This window comes from Puma concolor, chromosome D3, assembly GCF_028749965.1.
Source record: "Puma concolor isolate L17-30 chromosome D3, mPumCon1.1.hap2, whole genome shotgun sequence".
Classification (NCBI taxonomy): Eukaryota; Metazoa; Chordata; class Mammalia; order Carnivora; family Felidae; genus Puma; species Puma concolor.
This window is the reverse complement of record NC_141678.1, coordinates 81,821,802-81,840,247: the sequence shown is the minus strand read 5'-3', so window position 1 is coordinate 81,840,247 and position 18,446 is coordinate 81,821,802. Positions and strand designations below refer to the sequence as shown.

The following is an 18,446-nucleotide window of genomic DNA, read 5'->3' as shown; positions in this document are numbered from 1 at the left end:
AAAACAAAGCAAAAACCCCAATAGAACAGATCAATAAAACCAGGAGCTGGTGCTTTGAAAAAGTTAATAAAATTGATAAACTTCTAGCCGGACTTATTAAAAATAAAAGAGAAAGGATGCACACAAAGTCACAAATGAGAAAGGAGAAATAACAATCAACACCACAGAAATACAATTATAAGAGAACATTATGAAAAACTATATGCCAACAAATTGGACAATCTGAAAGAAATGAATAAATCCCCAAAACTATAAACTACCAAAACTGAAACAGGAAGAAATAGAAAACTCGAACAGATCAATAACCAGCAAAAAAATTGAATCACTATTCAAACAACTCCTAACAGACAAGAGTCCAGGGCCAGATGGCTTCAAAGGTGAATTCTACCAAACATTTAAAGAAGAGTTAATACCTATTGTTCCCAAACTATTCTAAAAAACAGAAAAGGAAGAAAAATTTCCAAATTTATTCCACAAGGCCAACATTACTCTGATACAAAAACTAGATGAAGATTCCACTAAAAAATAGAACTACAGGCCTATCTCCCTGATGAACATGGATGTACAACTCTCAATAAAATACTAACAAACTGAATCCAACAATATATTTTTAAAAATCACTCACCACAATGAAGTGGGATTTATTCCTGGGTTGCAAGTGTGGTTCAATTATTTTAAATCAGCAACATGATACACAACATTAATAAAAGAAAGGATAAGAACGATATGATCATTTCAGGAGATGGAGAAAAAGCATTTAACAAAGTAAAACACCCATTCATGATTAAAAAAAAAAAACAACACCTCAACAAAGTAAGTTTAGGTTTACAGGGAACATACCTCAACATAAAAAAGTCATAGATGAAAAGCCCGCAGCTAATATCATCCTCAGTGGGGAAAAACTGAGAGTTTTTCCTCTACAGTCAGGAACAAGACAGGGATGTCCGCTCTCACAACTGTTATTTTTTTTTACGTTTATTTATTTTTGAGACAGAGAGAGACAAAGCATGAACAGGGGAGGGTCAGAGAGAGAGGGAGACACAGAATCCGAAACAGGCTCCAGGCTCTGAGCTGTCAGCACAGAGCCCGACGCGGGGCTCGAACTCACGGATTGTGAGATTATGACCTGAGTTGAAGTCGGCCCCCAACCAACTGAGCCACCCAGGCACCCCTTACAACTGTTATTTAACATAGTACTGGAAGTGCTAGCTACAGCGATCAGACAACAAAAGGAAATAAAAGGCATCCAAATCACCAAGGGAGAAGTAAAATTTCACTAGTTACAGATGACATGATACTGTATGTAGAGAACACAAAGACTCCACCAGAAAATTGGCCGAACTGATACACGAATTCAGGAAAGTCACAGCATACCAAATCAACATACAGAATTCTCATCCATGTCTATACTGCAATAATGAAGCAACAGAAAGAGAAATTAAGGAATTGATCCTATTTACAACTGCACCAAAACCAAGAAGATATCTAGAAATAAGCCTAACCGAGGTGAAAGACCTGTGCACTGAAAACTATAAAACAATGGTGAAAGGAATTGAAGATGACACAGAGACATGGAAAGACATTCCATGCTCATGGATTCGAAGAACAAATATTGTTAAAATGCAGCTTATTGTACAGAACATGCCAATAAGTTTGTAAAAAGTATACACTGGAGATCAAGGAGATATGAAATTTTTCTCATTAGTGCGGAAGTAAGATCCCCACTCATACCCTGCCAATTCCAGCATCTGTCTGTCTCCTTCTATCACCTCCATACTCTGTAACTTACTAGTAGCTGACATTGGCTCTTGGTAGTTTAAGTGCAACACCTGTCCTCTAGGGGTCAGTCTTGTTCCAGAAAAATAATTCAAACTAGTAAATGCGCTACCTCACTTTGTGGGAAAGTAGCCTTAAGATGTATTGGAGGGTGTGTGTGGATGTGTGTGTGTGTGTGTGTGTGTGTGTGTGTGTGTGTTTAGTTTTGCATCAAATAAAAAGACTGGTGTGTTTTAGTATGATAGCCTCCTGCCCTACCATTCTCAAAAAAAAAAAAAAAAAAAAAAAAGCATTCCCCTAGAGTGAATATGGTGACAGTTAACATTTGATGGGAGAACTCTTTAGAGAAGTCTAAGAAGGATATAAAATTAGGAACTCCTGGTTCTATGCAGGTGTTAAACCAGAAGTACTTTGGAAAAAGCAGGCACACGTAGTTATTCAGGTTATTTTCTGCCAGAAGGGAATGTTGGAAAAACTTAGTAAAGAACAAGCGTTCATTGAGGGTCAACCGTGTATTGGGACAGTGATAGGTACATTATACGTGCCACCATGTTAATCCTTACAACAGTGCTCCAAAGCTGGCACTAGTCTTTCCTATTTTCACTGGAGGAGCAGGGAGCCAGAGAGGCAAAGTAAGTCTCCAAATTCCCATGGCACTGGAGCCTGGCTTCAATCCCTGGTCCTCCTACCTTCAAAACTTAATTGATTACCACTAAAAGACACTACGTTTTAATTTTAACAAATCTTCTCAGGCATTAACCCAAATGTATTGTTCATTAATATAAATTTCTGGTCATAGCTGAAGTTTTTGGCCACAGGGTTTTTAAGGGCTACTGGTATCCCCCTAAAGGGCAAACAGAGCCATGGGATATGTTATTTAATGACTACCAAAGGCAGAGATGACCAGTTGTTTGAATTCGTAGATGACAAGAATCTAAGAGGAAATATGTTCCTCTTCTGTAGGTAAGATAATACATTCAGAATATATCAAATCCAAAAATATAAAATTTAATAGGGATAGATTTTTGAAAAACCTGGCAGAGATTTGCAAAAGGAATATAGAGGGAGGATTTAAGCATTTGAACATGGGGCAATATTTATGAAGGTGTGGGTCTGCAATTCCCACATCCTATAGGAGATCGCCCCAGACTAGAAAGGGGTTTACCCATGACTCCCAATGAAGCTATTTGGAGGAAGCTATTTGGAGGAACAGGGGTAATTCAGAGCAAATATTCTCTATGACTTCCCTCCTACATAGATACCCAGGACAAGCGATGGAATTTGGAACCAACTGAGACCCTGATCAACCAACTGAGACCCACATCAACACAGAGGGCCTATCAATAAAGGCATCCAGGATCCTAGAATGCTTATTTCTTAGTTCTTCATGAAGCCAAGATGATGTCAAATTGCCAGTTCACTTAGTTAATCAGCTCCATATACTTTATACAGTGTAGGATCATAATGCTCAGGGAATCTGGTCATAGTATCTAACTCTTCCCAGGTCAATCTACAGATAGCATGTTCTAGTCAAGAAAAGCCCCTTATTGGATCAGCCTAGCCTCTAAAATCCTCATTCCTGAGTTGAGGGTTTTGCCCTCAATGATCTTAATCTCTTTATTCCTTTTTTTTTTTTTTTTTTTTTGAATCCTCAAACTTGGCAGGATTTTCATTCCTTCTCTGAGGCAAAGATAGTATTGCGGTCAACTAGAAAATTAAGAACAGTAGGGGTTGTTAGCAATGTCTGGAGACATTTTTGACTGTCACAACTTGGGAGGAAGTGGTGCTATTCGATTATGTAGAGGCGACGGATGCTACTAAGTCTATGTAGCTCTCAATGTGCAGGACAGTCAACCACAACAAAAATTCATCTGGCAGAAAATGCCATTAATGTTGAGGGTGAAAAAACCGGAGGTAGAACGGGCAACCCTTGATGGAGAACCATTCGAGAAACTACAGAAGCAGCAAAGAAAAACACTAGGGGTCAGTAAGAACTCACGAAATGTCACTTCCTAAGTAACGTTCAGCCTGTTAACAAGAGTTTCAAACTGATTCTAAAACATTTTTGTATGTATTGTAGGAAGTAAGTAAATATATTGATGTTTCTGAGAAGCAGGTCTTTCACTGTGGGAGAGCGATTTGCAAATAAAACATGGAGCAGGGTGAAGACAAACCCTGCAGGGCTGGATTTGACACGTGGCTACCAGTGTAAATACACATTATGATATGACATGATACGATACGCTATTAATTATATTTGTTATTACATTTGTTATATATCATATCACTTCATGGTACTTTTCTCTCTCTGCCTACCGAAATGTCTTAGAAATGAAGATACCCATAAAGCAAGGAGCATTTCTGGCACCCAAATCTTGTTTTCGAAATACCATTCTCTAATAAAAGGAACTAGAGCTTCTCAAAGAATTGGCTGATTTGGGAAATTAGACAGGGAAAGTACAGAGTAGTCCTGGGATACCTTGTAGGACCAAGGAGTAAGGAAGTGCTCCAAACATGATGAAAACATGTCGCAATAACTTGGGATCTGCCTTGAGGGGGCTTCAAGTGGCCAGATTTAGGGCAGTTTGTGCCTGATAAAGAAGAACAAGCTAATGTATATAATATCTAAACTAATTTAAATGTGTACAAATTAATGAAAGAGAGACAATATTATCATAAGGAAAGTAACTCCTTTTAAAAAATATTTGTTGGTGTGCCTGGGTGGCTCAGTCAGTTAAACATCTGACTTTGGCTCAGATCATGATCTCACGGTTCATGGGTTCGAGTCCTGCATCCATTGGGTGAGCTCTAGCCCTGCTTCAGGTAAACACAAGCCCTGCTTGGAGTAAGCCCCACTTTCTCTCTCTCTCTCTCTCTCTCTCTCTCTCTTTCTCTTTCTGCCACCTTGCTCATTTGTGCTCTCTCTCTCGAAAAAAAATTTTTTTTTTTTGTAGAATAGTCATAGGGGTAGAGGGAGGGCTCTTTTCTAGAAAATTATATATATTTCAATCAGGAAAAATAAGATATTGTACAAGTTATAGTCCATAGCTTTCATGGTTCTTTGTTTGGAAACATTTCCTAAATAGAACACTTGTTAAATTATATTTCTCAAATATTATTCTCCATATGGAAGTATATGGTTTTCTGCTCTGAAATTTTAATTACTCCCATAAAATTATTTACAAGTGTTTACTCCTGATCCTTTGGCCTAGATGTCTTGGTCTAAGATAGAGCCAGGTGAAGCTTATTTTAAGTGTTCAACTTAATGATTTATTCATCATTTTGACAGATTTTCTCCCTTCATTCCTTGTTCTCAATTTTTCAATCTCAAGATCAAGGAGATTAATTCATAAGACATTTCATTTCAAATTTTATCTAATCTCATGCCAAATTTTTCTTAAAACAGCAGTACCTATCTGCTAGAACAGAGTTGCACAGGGAACAGCCCTCAGGCATTCTAGAAGGAGAGCTGTGTGAGGGAGCTGAGGTTTTCTTGTGCAATGGAGTCTCCTTGTTGCTATGTTGAAGGTGGAAGGAGAAATCTTTGGGTGGCGCCATGTTCCCTAATGTTCAAGCTACAGGTGGTGGCTGGCTTATTGACTCAACTTCATGAATATTCTCAATTCATGTATAGATCTAAGTATAGCTTTCCAAGGTGAAGCATAGAAGATATAAATTTTGATGAAGAGAAATGAAATATTTTCATCAAGTATGAAGTAAGGAATTCCTCTGAACCCATTGTTTGTGCTATCATGGAGCTCCATGGTCACTTTTGCCTGTCTGTGTATATTCCACACACATTCCAGACTCTTTTGAAACAGACCTTCTTTAGTTGATGTAAAGGCATTTTTCTTCAATCCATCCTATATACCAGAAACCATTGTTAGTTTTTTCAAAGCACTTATTTTCAAAAATAAATGCTTATTAAAAGTAATTCTAAATAATATTTAGGTTTCTAATTTTAAAAAACTAGTAATTGATTTATGGATGTATTCTTTTTTCTTTTACACAGATATTTTCTCCTCTTAATGGGTACATGATTTTCTGTTTTATTTTGACTTGTCCTCATGAGGCAGCTGGGATTCACATAATTCTATTTACAATTGCCATCTTTGGATGTTAAGAAATTTAGTGTACCCATGGGTGGTAGTTTCTGTATATGATTCTTGGTGTGTCCTGTATGCAACATGCTTATCTATTTATATCTCTTTCCAGGAAATAGAAATTGCGATCTAATTTTTAAAACAAATTTAAGTTTATTTTTGAGAGAGATAGCGACAGCCAAGTGGGGGAGGGGCAGAGAGAGAAGGAGACAGAGAATCTCAAGCAGACTCTGCCCTGTCAGCACGGATCCCGATGCGGGGATTGAACTCACAAAACTGTGAGATCATGACCCGAGTGGAAACCAAGAGCCAGACGCTTAACTGACTGAGCCATCCACGCTCCCCGCGATCTAATTTTGACTGCATTGTGTTTCCTTCTATCAAATGGATGTTATCCTGTTTAAAATAAAATATATTAATCAAAGGTGTCAAACTACTTCTATATTCAGTAATGATTTTATGGTTAAAGTTAAGCTCTCGCACATGATAGTGGAAAGAAAAACGTTTTATTCTCATATTATGTTTGACATCAATTAGTATCAGTTTGGGGAGAGAGTTAAGCTATAAGGGAATTAGTAATACTCTAGTAAACCCAGAAAAAATTTACTTCCCCAAAAGAAAAACAGAAAGAAACAAGCTGACAGAATAAAAATGGAAGAGCAGAAAATGGCGAAGAATCTCATGAGACGAAGAGTATGGAAATGTGTGTATGTGAGGGGTGCAATGACATAGTTTGGAGGGAGAAGGCAGAGGAATTTGAGGTATAAAATAATGAGTGTACAGAAAAGACACAATTACAGCCCCCCATTATCCAATCAATATCGAATGCAAGTCTAGTGAAAAAAGTCAAAATGGTTTGAATTTGAAGAGGAAAAAACATCAATGAACCAGGACACCTGGTCAGGTAAGTGATGATATAAGCCAATGTAGAATTTAGAAAGTATAATCAATGGAACCATTTGTGGACAAATCCACGCATTCAGCAAATTCATTTATGAGAGAGATACTAAAATGATTTAGATGTCTCTTCTTTTTATCACAAACACTTTTTCATGAGCAGAACCAAAGTCACCATATTAAAAAAATGGCCAGTTAAGCTTCTTGATTCCATTTGTTGGGAGAGGAAGGGTTGGCATTCCATAACCAGAAGGCTCCCTCAGCAGAACTGGCTGCTACACCCTCCAGAAGCATATCCCTGGCAAGAAAAGGCTTCAGGAGGGGGAACTGATTGTCTTGTTTCCATTAGAGATACAATGGCTTAATACTCAGCCTCTGTACATTCTGTTTGAACTAAAGATTAGGCTCCTAGAATGTTAGAATGTTATGTTCGTAGAAAACAGTTCACAAAACTGTGTGAGTCCCTCTTTCCCCCAATTACATTTTTTCTTTTCTTTTTCCTTTTCTTTTTTCTCGTCTTTTTTTTTTCTTCTCTTCTTTCTTTTCTCTTCTCTTTTCTTTCTTTCCCCTGCATAACTGATTAGGGGTGAGGATATGAAAGTTGAAAAGGAAGAAAACCCCACAGCATTAAAATGAAAAAAACCCATAGTTAAAATGTTCCAACATACTGTATGCTTTGCTCTCCACCTTTTATTTTTTACTTCCTTGGCTTCTCTGGCATTAATTGTCTTCTTGTACCTCTTTGGCTGCCTCCAACAGCACTTCATATGGAAACTATGAGGACTCAAAGGTCAGCTGAGACAATGGAAGCTATTTACAATAAACTCTGGCAATGTGTTATTAGCGTGAACCAACCCACATGGGTTGTGCAAAGTGACTCACTGGAAAACACTCTACGCAACAGTAAACTTTTAATAGCGCAGCATCACCAATATTTCCTCAGTGGTTATATGTTGCAGAATTTTATTCAGTCCTGTGAAAATATAATTGCTATATCCAACCTAAAGCAATTAAAATCTAAATTGTGAGGTAGTGGAGATTGGGAAACAATCTCATTACAATGAATCCACATCACTGGAATGACTCACCTGATTCAAAGTTACCCATCAAATGAGTTAAGGGAAGTGGTTAATATTAGATTTATTATATCAGCAAGTTTAAAGGTAAATGGCAAAATGAAAAAAATAATGTTCTGTCATAAACAAAGGGATTGAACTAGTTATGAGTTGGAATGTGTCCTCAACTCACTTAAAAAGAGAGATACAATTCGAATTTTAAAAATCTGAGAAAAGTGCTCAAAACTGTTTCTCTGAATCATTCCCACCAGACAAAACTAGAAATTCAGAATGACTGCAAAATGACACCACTAGGGTAAGTAAGGAATTGGCATTAGATAATCAAGCCTGCAGACAACATGGAGAAGGAATAAGCAGAGAGAGAAGTAGGGAGAGACAACAAAAGAAAGCATGACCCAAAGAGCATTCTTTGGGGCCCTTGTGCAGGGCCCCAGATAGCTGTGCATTTTGGCAGCCTGTAATTTTTTTTTTATTATTTACAATAGAATTATTTATTTATTTATTTATTTTTTTAATTTAAATCCAGGTTAGTTAACATATAGTGTAATAATGATTTCAGGAGTAATTTAGTGGTTCATCACTTACATATAATACCCAGTGTTCATCCCAAGTGCCCTCCTTAATGCCCATTGTCCATTTAGCCCATCCCCCTACCCATCACCCCGCCAGCAATCCTCAGTTTGTTCTCTGGATTTATGGTTTGCCTTCCTCTCTGTTTTAGTCTTATTTTTCCATCCCTTCCCCTATGTTCATCTGTTTTGGTTCTTAAATTCCACATATGAGTAAAATCATATGATACTTGTCTTTCTCTAACTGACTTATTATTGCCTAGCATAATATATTCTAGTTCCATCCACGCTGTTGCAAATGGCAAGATTTCATTCTTTTTGATTGCCTAGTAGTATTCCATTCTGTACAGTATATATTCTACATATACCACATCTTCTTAATCCACTTATTAGTCAATGGACGTTTGGGCTCTTTCCATAATTTGGCTATTGTTGATAGTGCTGGTATAAACATTGGGGTGTGTGTGCCCCTTCAAATCAGCACTTTTGTATCCTTTGGATAAATACCTACTAGTGCAATTGCTGGGTCATAGGGTAGTTCTGTTTTTAATTTTTTGAGGAACCTCCAAACTGTTTTCCGGAGTGGCTGCACCAGTTTGCATTCCCACCAGCAGTGCAAAAGTGTTCCCATTTCTCTGCATTCTCCCCAACATCTGTTGTTGTTCAACACCTGAGTTGTTCATTTTAGCCATTCTGACAGGTGTGAGGTGGTATCTCATTGTGGTTTTGATTTGTATTTCCCTGATGAGGAGTGATGTTGAGCATCTTTTCATATGTCTGTTAGCCATCTGGATGTCTTCTTTGGAAAAGTGTCTGTTCATGTCTTTTGCCCACTTCTTGACTGGATTATTTGTTTATTAGGTGTTGAGTTTAAAGCTAACAGCTTATCAAGCCCTTCCTTTTGAATCTCCCAGCAGCCTAGTGAAGGAGGCCAACTTGGAATGTGCATTCTGCACAGGAAGGAGACTGAACTCTGAGAGGCAGATGCCTTCCCCCCAAGCCCGTCAGCTTCTAGGTGCACAGAATCAGGATTTCAACTGAGATCTCCCGACACCAAATCCAGGGCTCTTTCCATTCCATTCTGGAGAGGGACTTGCGACAATGAGCCCCTAAATGCCAGAAGAAAGAAGAGCATGATGAAGAGGAAGTGAGAGGTAAGAACTGCAGTTACACACAGAAAAAAAGAATGCACATAAAATAAAGCACACTTGCCCATGAAATGATTTCAAGTATGAAACTTCTTTGGAAGCTTGCAAATCTTCCATAAATGTTATTTCTAAACTGTGCCCATTCCTGCATGAAGGAAAGGAGGAATACGACTCCTTTTTTTTTCCTTTCTGCTTCATTTTGTGCCACAGAGGCCCCGGTTCTGAGTCCCACAACACAAAGCAGTAAATAGGGCAGGGTTTATCATGGTCAAGGGCTGAGGTCTTGTATCAAACTCTCTGGGTCTGAAAATCCAGTCTGTCACTTTTCACTTGTGTGTTAAATTACTAAGCCTAAGCCTCAGTTTCCCATCTGTAAAATGCAGAAAATATGGCTCAGTCGTTTAAGTGTCTGACTTCGACTTGATCTCATGGTTTGTGAATTGGAGTCCTGCATCAGGCTCTCTGCTGTCAGCACAGAGCCTGCTTCGGATCCTCTGTCCCCCTCTGTCTCTGTCTCTCTCTCTCTCTCTCTCTCAAAAATAAATAAACATGTAAAAACATTTTAAGTGGAGAAAATAATTCCTTCCTCTCAGAGTTTCGCTCTGTGCCGGGTACGTACCCATGCCCAGCGAAGGTTAGCTCCTCACTGATACCATAGTTCAGCTGCAGGTGAGGGAAACAAGTTTTGAAGAACTACCTTGGTAATATAATCACACTGAACAACATTGTTTCTTTGAAAAAAGGCATTCTGAGTTTTAGCAACCTATAAACGAGGTTCTGAGTAAGTTGAAGGCTATCAAAGAAAAGAAATGGTGTTGATCATAATTTTTTAATAAGTACAACTATTGGTGGGGCACCTGGCTGGCTTAGTCGGTTAAGCAACAGACTTCGGCTCAGGTCATGATCTCACGACATGTGAATTCAAGCCCCACGTTGGGCTCTGTGCTGACAGCTCAGAACCTGGAGCCTGCTTCGGATTCTGTGTCTCTCTCTCTCTGCCCCTCCCTTACTTGTGCTCTCTCTCTTTCTCTCTCTCTCTCAAAAATGAATAAATAAACTTAAAAAAAATAAGTACAATTAACGGCATGCTGTAATTTGTTTAATCAGTGTAAGCCAAACCAAGGAAGAATGGGTTGGGTATTCTACATGAGATAGCTGAAAGAAAAACATTGCTAAGAAGTATGGTTTATCTGTTTCAGTTGCAACTATGTTAAATGCTTTCTTCCAGTTCGTACAATCCCGCTAATTTAAAGAATCAGTTATTTGAGTATAAATTCATTATCCCTTCCTTAAGCGGTGGAGAGTCTGCCAAAGAAGAGAATCATCTTAGTTTCCTTGTGTAAGACTAAGGGGAGGAAAGGCCAGTCCACCTTGAACATTTCAGGATTTTCCCCTTTGCTTGTTTGGCTGGTAAATGTTCACTCTGAACCACCCTCAGTGACCTCTAGCACGACCTTATCGATGATCTTGGAGGCCACAGGGCCTCCTCCTGCAATTATGCCAGACAAGTTAGCCCCTGAGGGGGTCAAAGACATCAGTCATTCCCAAAGCCACCCATGTGCAAGTTACACCCTCGTGACACCCGTCAAGTCTGAGCTGGGGCAGAGGCAGACCACAGCAGTCTCTTTCACGGTCACTGAAACTATTAAGTGTTTCTGTTTCTCCTAAGTGATTTCCGTGGTAACCTATGGGAAAGAATGCAGGAAGCAAAATGTGAAAAATTGTGTTTAGACAAAAACTGTACCCAAATGTGAAGCATTCTAAGGGCTGGATGTGAGGCTATGAATAGGCAAGGCTACTTTCCCTAGCCATTTTGGAAAGCAGGTTCTATGAGAACAAGAGGGAGAAGTGCAGCCGTGTGCATGAGCTGCAACTGAAAGCCCTGGAACCTATGCCTAGACACATCGTCCAAGACTCACTTGGGGAAAAAAAAAAACAAAAACAACTAAATCATCATAGGGAATTCCTACTTTCTTCCTTTTGTGATCACTCTATAACGAGCACAACATGTATTATAATTGTACACTTTCTGTAAGTGCCTACCGTTTTCCCTCATCCACATTCAGAGACATCTTTGGAAGCCGAGATCTTCCAGTGTTGACAACATCAATTCGAATTCTAGACTGACCGACTTACGTTCCTACCTCAACTCAAACCAACATTCTCATTAGTCAGGCATCCATAGAGACTGAATTTAAATCACAGTAACATCGGTAAAGGATTAGAATCAAATAATCTGAAATTTGAAAAAGACCGTCAAGGAGTGCTTCCCACAGCATTAGTGACACCAATCAGCACCCACTGGAGAAGCCCTTGTGTTGGTGGTCCGCCCCTTTAGAAAACAGCCAGGCTCCATGGTGGCACAGCTCAGCCCTCAAGAAAGGCCCTTCCCATTTGGACCATAAACCTTCTTCCTTGTAATTCCCACCTATTGGTTTTGGTTTTCCCTCGGGAGCCGCACATTATCCATTCCTTCTTCCAGAGAGGCAGGAGATATTGTGACACAATGAACACACTCCTGAACAAAGTGCTCCTTTCTTCACTCATTCTTAACAGAGCACCTTCTCTGGCTTGTCCTCATTCCAGTTGTCCTTACTAGGAGGAGCCTAAGTGTTCCATGACTCATCTAGACTATGTTGGGGATGGAGTCTATCAGGAAGTAGGCAGACCAGACACTAAACAATGCAATCTCAAGCAGAAAAAAAAAATTTTGTTCTGCAACTCACATTCATTTAAGAAACCAGGGCTGACTGTCCATATCCACAAAGATGCATCAATGTTAGGTACCATAACAGGAAAAAATTGTTTGACTATAAAGACCAACTAATTCCACCCCCATTCCCTCTTTAAGATCATTTTATCCAACTGTGATTGTGCCTCCGAATCTGCTTCCATCTCAGAGCTCTTAACATTATTCTAAAATGTTCCAATGTTACGACCCAGGTCAAGGATACTGAAGTACACCACAAAGCATTGTCAATGTAATTGTGCACATTATATTAGATGGATGCCATTTCACTGACCTTTCATAAGATTATCAAATTGAAGAGCTCAGAGGAACCATAGGAATAATTTACTGGACTGTCTTCATGGTGTGAATGAAGGTTTGGAGAGGTTAAATGACCATCTCACAGCTCGATAGTGAGTTTGTGGCAAAACTATAGTCAGATTCCAATGTTGCCACCTATAAATTCAGGATTTGTTTTATTTTCAATCCATGAGTTAATCTGCATTCTGGCTTCTACTAAGTTATTTTTGAAATCCAAAATTTCATGTTTCAATTTATATAATTGTTCAATGCAGTCTAAATATTCCTATTAAGTGAGCATAGAAAAAGAAGAGATTTGGTAAATAAATTATGATTTTAATCCATTTAGACCATACATGGTAGAAATCATATGTAAATAGAGTCAGAACTATACAAAATGCAAGTATGCAGGACTAGGACCAACTAAAAAACGATATACATTTGTCATATTTGAGGCATATTTTGAAGTAAAATGAACAAATTATTATAGGATGTTATTTCAATGGCAAAGGACATTCATCTTTCTTTTCAGCCTCTGAGGGTGTACTTTATACCATAACTACATAATTAGGATAATCTGACAGAAGAATTAATGCCATCAGTAATTAGTGTCAGATATCTTGGGTTCCAAGATACCAATTCCTTTTTTATTACCGATATCAAAATTTCATTAGTGTTGTCGCTTTTAATCATAAACTATGTAAAATGTATTCTTTTTATGCTTCAACCAGGCTCATCTGAAACGTGACTGAACATGTCACAAATTAACATTTGAAAATTAGAAGCCTAAACCCTTGTGTATGAAATAAACTCATATATAAAATATATTGTATGTTCTCCATATAGCAATATCTATCTCAATATATACATTATCTTTTGTTTATTTTCCTACAGTTTTGATAATACAAACAATGCTAGAATAAATTAAATGAAGTAAGGAAGGAAGGAAAGGCTTCTCTACCTTCCTTCTGCAAACATGCTTTGTTTTAACTCAGAGGCATGGATGGGCTCCTTCTGCCAATAGTCCACTTGCCATGTGGACTTGACTGGACATGTTGATTTCTGACAGAAGTGTTTGAATGTGTAAATGGACCCCTGTTTCTTGTTCACACTAGGGTGAAATTAGAAAACACTTGAAAACAGGGGCCATATCATCCCCACTTAAGTATCAGCTGAGGTTAGACGAGAGGGTCTTGGGTTTGCATTGGACACGGAATTTCAGAAAAACAAACAAACAAAAAGATTCAAAGACTACTCGTTCCACCATTTGGATAAATTGAATTTTTTTGCCTTTCACTGACTCTGACAATGAGACCATGGTCAGAGAGCAGGTGCCACAGCGTGTCACAATCACCCCATGGGTGTGCGGGACAATGGCGCAGTCCATGCCCTGGTCGGAGCTTGCCCTGTCTCTGCCACAAGATGGCCCCGAGCACACATTCATACAGACATACTAATTTTAGTATAGTTGGCATCAGAAAAAAAATGTGTTTGCTATATTTTGTAATAAATAAGAATTCTGGGCAATGAAGTTGGGTCTTAGTAGCCCACCATAGGTAACGGTGGTCTAGAAGGTCACATCTTCTAGAAAGTTATAGACCCCCTTACATAAATGAAGGAATGTATTACATTGTTCCTGTAGAAATTACCAAGAAGAAAAAGGCATTTAACAATAAATCTCATAAAGATAAGCCATCTTTAGTTACCTTCTCAAAAAATAGTATATTTACATATTTTGAGCACTGACTATGGTCCAGGCACTTCTACTGTCAGGGTAGCTTTTGGATTCCATTATGAAGTCAGTCTGACACTAATCTCCCCTCTGTACTTATTGTTCAAGGAAGGGAATAACCTTTCTTCTTGAAGACTAATTGTCTCTTTCTCAACTTTTTTGACAGTGTCCATTTCATCATCTCGTTTGTCCAAACCTCAATGTGATCATTTTAAAACAGCATGTGCAGGAGTTTCACTATCTAGATCTATATTCTAGACTGAAAGGGCATGTGAAATAAATACCCTGTTTTATTGCGTTAAACTTTTAGCCCTCCTCCTCGTGGACTAAACATGAACTTCCATTAAAAAAAAAAAAATGAAAAGAGAAGTAGGAACTATGCGTACCTTTGTGTTTAAGGAATTTGCAGTTCTTGTTAATTCATTCAAGTGAAGCATCTACAGTGGGAAACAAAGAATTATTTACAAAGGCTGTTCAAATGCTGCTCCAACAGACCAGATGGTGATATAGGAAATCAATTTCTTGCCATAAATGTTAAGCTGTTTACATTTTTATGAACTTTCTTTTCTTCATCACCTCTTTCTTTTATCTGTTTCTTAGTCTTGTTCCTCATGGGGGGAAAGAGGTATTATTTCAAAGAGGAAAGGTGAGTTTGGAAAACAAAACCTTTCATGTACTCTGAAACAGGAGTGAATATTACTGTGTTAGAGATGTGTTGTAGGCACTTACGTGTGTGTGTGTGTGTGTGTGTGTACCTTTATAATCCCTGTGATAGAATGTAGGATGAAGATTTTTTAAAAAGTTTTAGGAAAGTGTTTAAAAATCATTTCGGCCTTATTCATTTGTGTTGTCACTTAACTGTGTTCATCCCTACCTTCCCAGTTGTGAAACATAGTAGGAATCCCATAAGTATTTGCTGAGTGAAGAATGAAACGATTGTGTGAATTAATGAAGGGATCTTAACATCATTTGCGGGCAGTTAATATCATTGGTTACTCACCAAGCATGCAAAGATGATGATTAAATTAATACAATAGGTAATTATTGTCAAATTATTTTCACAAACTGTATCTGATTTGATGATCACAGTATCCCTTGGAGATTCCAGTAGCTTGTATCATTTTCCCCACAAAGGTAAGTTTCTTACAGTCCTACTGACTAACCCAAGGTGCAATTGTAGTTTCCTAAGACCTTTATCAGAAGACAGCTGAAATAAAACATTGGAATGCTCTTCATATATTTAAAAGGTTAGTAGAAATGTGATAAAGAGGCAGTTGATATAGGACAAATATTTCAACTTTCTTTTTTTTTTTTTTTAAATTTTTTTTTCAACATTTTTTATTTATTTTTGGGACAGAGAGAGACAGAGCATGAACGGGGGAGGGGCAGAGAGAGAGAGGGAGACACAGAATCGGAAACAGGCTCCAGGCTCTGAGCCATCAGCCCAGAGCCCGACGCGGGGCTCGAACTCGCGGACCGCGAGATCGTGACCTGGCTGAAGTCGGACGCTTAACCGACTGCGCCACCCAGGCGCCCCTCAACTTTCTTAAAATACACACGGAAGAGGATATAATTTTTGTGCATGTCTTTAAGACAGGAAAATGAGCCAGTAAAGGACCAATGGTAACGGAGAGGTAGACTTTAGCTGAAGGCAAGGAAGAACTTTCTACAATGTGGAATTTTCTGGATGTTTGTTAAAAAGCTACCTCACACTATTAAGCTCTGCCTTGTTGGAGGACTTCAAAGAAAAGAGCCACCTCTTGCCTGCTGGCTTCCAGATGGAAGCGTAGAGTGGAGAGTGGGGGCTGAATGACTCCTGGTTCTGAGCTTGCCTGTCAGTGTCCGACATCATAGGACATACTATTGCATAACTCATGGACTCTGCGTGAATGGCGCCCCCTGGTGTAGCTTCAGTGCCCAGCATCCTCCGACTCCTCAAAAGAAAGCACGATTGTTGAACCTGGAACTCTTGAGCGTCCGTCTCTGTCTTTGAATGTTGTAAGAGAGAATCATTAAGAGGATGAAAATATGAGGGATTTTCCTCCATTCTGTATGTGAAGCAGCAAGGAAAAAAATGTGAATTCTTTAGTTCTCGGCTAACTCGGGCTGCTTGGCAGAAGAGGCAATGAATTATTTCTGCTCCAGACTCTGCGTGACTTGCGCCCTCAGCACAGTGGGCCAGGCCGTCTCCAGTTGCAAAACCTGAAGCGAGAACAAGGGCAGATGAAGCCGCCAGCGAGCAGGCTATCCTTCATGTTGAAGGAGGGGTGACAGGAAGAGGTGACTCTGCACATACTCATCCCATGACGACTTGTGAAGAGCTCAGCATCCTCAGGCACAACTATTTCTCCCTGTCCACAAACAAGTATTGACTGAACATCTATGGTGGGTAAGACAGTTGGGACCTAGTCTTCCAATGCACAGAAACAGAACAAAATTGAACACGAGAGCTTTTACAGGTAATTTTCTTGAGTTGAAAGTTCATTAAATTCAGAATTTGACTCCAGCTTTTCAAATCCATTTCCACTTGAAATCCTGACTGGGGAGAAGCTTTGTTAATCATTTGAGGTAATCATTCCCTCTGTAATAAGCAGAGAGATGATTAAGGCATGTTGACCGAGGCCTACTAAGAAATGTTTCTTCCAGTCACCCCAAACTATTGGTTGAATTAAGGCGCTCGTGATGGCTCTGAAAATTTCATGGCATAGATTATAAATCCTTGAAAATATTCTTTATGTGAACCTCAACAGGAAGGGCCTGTTGGGTGGGTGGGGGTGGAGGTGGGGACTCCCGGCTCTGTAATGGCTCAGGCTTACCTGGCTCAGTGTGCCCGTTTGGCCTCAGCTGCGTTCCCTTACCCCTGGCCCCTCAGAACAGAGTTGTGGAAAACCTTACCTTCTGAACCCTTTTTGAAAGAGCCAATTTGATAGATAACCTGAAATGAAGGTGGACATGTTTACAGAGTGGGGCAGCTATGAAATCTCCTGACAAGTGCTTGATATCCTCCCATGATTTTCTTCTAGACATGGCTGAACATGCCTTTGTGACATAACCTCTTCCATCTGCCATGCATCATGGCCTCCGGCCCCAAAGAGCACTGCAGCCAGGATGGAGAGGAGACTCAAGGGAGAAAAGAAGACGATCGCATGGTGAGGTCATAGCTCATCTTGTTAAAGACATCAAAGCAGAAGGGGGGGCCCGGGTGGCTCAGTCGGTTAAGTGTCCAACTCTCAATTTCAGCTCAGGTCATGATCTCACAGTTCGTGAGTTCGAGCCCTGCATCGGGTTCTGCACTGGTGGCACGGAGCCTGCTGGAATTCTCTCTGTGTGTGTGTCCGTCCCCTGCTCTCTCTCACACACACTCTCTCTCTCAAGATAAATAAATAAACCTTAAAAAAAAAAAAAGACATCATTCCTTCCTGAGTTCTGGAATACAAGTGCACACACAACGAAAATGCACATGCAACCGGCACTATTTAGCAGTTTATTTCACGTTAGGCAAAGAGTTACTTCTATCTTGTGAAATCAAAATGCTCTAAGAGGGGCTTTATGGAAGCAAAAAGAACACAGATTTGGAAAAAATGCCTTTCCAGCTCTGCCACGATCTAGCCTCATGACCCTAGGAGAGTTACTTCAGTTCTCCTGGTCTCTCCTTTCTCTCTGGCAGTGGCTAAGCGACCGCTTTCTCGCAGGATTCTTGTGAGGATTAAATTATGTAATAGCTGTAAAGCAGCCAGGACTGTGCCTGCAGATAGTGGGTGGTCAGATATGTCAGTGACTATTGTCATTATTGTTGTTGCCCTTAGTTTAGTGTAGTTCATTTGGTTAGGGTGATGACAAACAGGACAAGGTTATAGCTTTGATCCCAGCAGACACATGACCTCACTGAGTGTTTCAAAAGTGCACAAAAGGGACTGACGAGAGGGTAAGGACACACCACCAAAAACCCATTTGCCTCACTGGAAAAACATCTCAAAGTGCACACCTCCCACAGTGGGATTTCAGCTCAGGTCCTGATCCCAGGGTCGTGGGATCAAGCCCCACGTTGGGCTCTGTGGTGAGTGTGGAGCCTGCTTAGGATTCTGTCTCTTTCTCATTCTCTCTCTCTCTCTTTGAC

At 39.5% G+C, this 18,446-nt stretch overlaps 1 long non-coding RNA gene across 3 annotated transcripts in view; it reads left to right on the top strand.

The window, feature by feature from the left end:
- Positions 1–17,721, top strand: part of LOC147575678 (uncharacterized) — a 37,200-nt gene extending 19,479 nt beyond the window's left edge. For 2 of the 3 annotated variants that reach the window (XR_015242639.1, XR_015242641.1), the window contains 4 exons: positions 9,336–9,575; positions 14,930–14,975; positions 15,923–16,788; positions 17,353–17,721. This is a non-coding gene — a long non-coding RNA (uncharacterized LOC147575678). The remainder of the gene's footprint in view (positions 1–9,335; positions 9,576–14,929; positions 14,976–15,922; positions 16,789–17,352) is intronic. The other variant, XR_015242640.1, reaches the window with a different exon arrangement.
- The last annotated feature ends 725 nt before the right edge of the window (positions 17,722–18,446 follow it).